The sequence below is a fragment of the Aplysia californica genome, unplaced genomic scaffold (genome assembly GCF_000002075.1).
Source record: "Aplysia californica isolate F4 #8 unplaced genomic scaffold, AplCal3.0 scaffold00700, whole genome shotgun sequence".
Lineage (NCBI taxonomy): Eukaryota > Metazoa > Mollusca > Gastropoda > Aplysiida > Aplysiidae > Aplysia > Aplysia californica.
Genome location: NW_004797970.1, coordinates 102559 through 104989, shown reverse-complemented (window position 1 = coordinate 104989; position 2431 = coordinate 102559).

The following is a 2431-nucleotide window of genomic DNA, read 5'->3' as shown; positions in this document are numbered from 1 at the left end:
CAACAACAACAACAACAACAACAACAACAACAACAACAACAACAACAACAACACACAGATCCCCGAGGACAGGAAACGTGGCCAACCCCTTCAACTCTATCCGTACGTCGTGTTTTACTATGGTATCCATACGACGTGGGGAACTCTGTAACAACACTTTCCAAAGAGGAAATTTACTCGTTAATCCGATCCATACACTTTGCATAGCAGTCTGCTTAAAACGATTTTTTTAAAGAGAAAAAAGAAATACTGAACGTTTCAAAGAGATCTTCGTACTGGAAGTATTCTAAAACGTGAAGAATACAACCCCGGGGGTACAAAATGACCCCAGGGCGTACAGATAGGGTTAATATATACAGGAGAAGCGGTACGTCCGGCCAACAGAAAAACTGCGCACAACAACTCAGTCCAGTAAATATGATAGATACCGGACTTCTAGCATGATGTGATCGAGAAGAACTCCAACATCAGCGATACAACAAGAACAACGACAACGACATCAAAAACAAACAAACAAACAAACAAACAAACACACAAACACCAACGACAATGGGAAATAACTGGGACTGACGATTGTAGTTGTCCTACAACTTTTTTTTCACTGGTAGGTCCTACATCTTTTGTTCTACTCCTTTTCCTACTTCTAGGTAGTTTTACGTGGGTCTGTTTATCTGGCTTTTTTTCTCAATTGCAAAGCGACTAAGGGACCGTCATCTGTCGATGTACTTTTCTTTACGAACATTGATATTGAAACTACGAAAAAAAAAAACCAACACGTACTCACAGTCAAACAAATAACTTAAGGCAAAATAATTGAACAACAATCAATGCATGTCGGAACTGTCTAAGACGGATAACCATTGTCGAGGAGGAGAGTGGTTGTATTAGACAGATGAACGTCCTAGACCATTTTATAATGGTTTTAAAAAACAAACAAAAGGGGTGGGGGTGGGGGGGGGAGTGGAAAGTGGACGTTTGTACAGGTAACTGTCTTGGATAGAAACCCATTAGACCAGATTAAGAGCACAGTCGAGCCTGCTCTAACGGCCAAATGTACAAGACAGTACCTGTACAAAAGACTAGATCTACATTCCATTCTCCCAAAACGATTTTTAACATCATAATGACACTATTTAAGTAGTCCTCTCTGACACAACCACAGTGTTCTCTTTGACAATGGTTGGACGCCGCAGACAATTACAGGGTGAGTCATAATTATATATATATATACTGATACTACGCTACCTGAGAATTACAGTTTTTTTCTGCTCAGTACCTAGTTTTGAGAAATATGACGTCTAAGATTTTGAGTTTCACAACATGTCTAGCTTTGTTATGCAATTCTTTCAATATCTTGATACCGACTCTGAATAACCTTACGATGTTGATAGAGCAGATGGAATATTTGGTTTCTGACCTCATGGTCTTAGTATCTCAAAACAGTCAAACACGTAATAGAGATTTTTCAATTGTAATTCTGAGGTAGCGACTAATATGGGAGAAATAATTTTATTCAGAATTCCCTAAACAGTCTCAACCGGACCACCGGCATCGTCAATACACCACCCCTCCCCCCCTCCCCCAAGCGACTAACAGTACAATTTGGTGCCTCGACACCAAAGACCTTACAACAACCTTACTAGATGGATATAAAATATAACCTCCTTGTTTGACACAGTTTGCGCGGAGTATATTTGAAATGGCATCTTGTATTTTGTCATTGAGTTCATCCCATACTAGTGTTTACTAAATTGAGGACCTGAAAACAAAACTGTGCCTAAGTTCAAAATGGCAAAAAAGAGTTCTTGGTAGGTTATAACTAACGAAGATTCCCCCGCATCTATTGATGGTGCACATATCTCTACCATTAACGTTGTAGCGTGAAAAAGGAGGGAGGAAAAACTGCAGCGTGTCACGAAGCTCAATCAGCTCACTACCTAGTTTTGAGAAATTTGACGTTAAAAATTTAAAGTTTCACAACACGCCAAGTTTTTTCGAATGCAATCCTTTGAATAGCTTGAGGACGACTCCGAACAATTTTACGATTTTGACAGAGCAGGTAGAACATAACCTGGTTTCTGAATCTGACCTCAAGGTCTTAGTAATTCAAAATGACCAAAAATGTCAGATAGAACCTTGTAATTATAAAGAAGCGAAATTCAGAGCTAGATTTAAGTCCAAGTTAATTGCTGTTTTTCTCCGTTCAGCAAAAACTGACTTCGACGCAGTCTTGTTCTCAGGTCTTCAATTTTGACTCACTCACCCTGTGTTTCGACTGCAATTTGTTTTGACAACTCACATGAACCAACTTGATCGGTTCAGAAAAAATCCCGACCAGGACGATGTAGATGACACAGATGAGGAAGAGGAAGATGCCAAAGTGAAGAAAGTGGAAGTTGGCGATGATGTCTGGAGTCTCCGACGTGTCTTG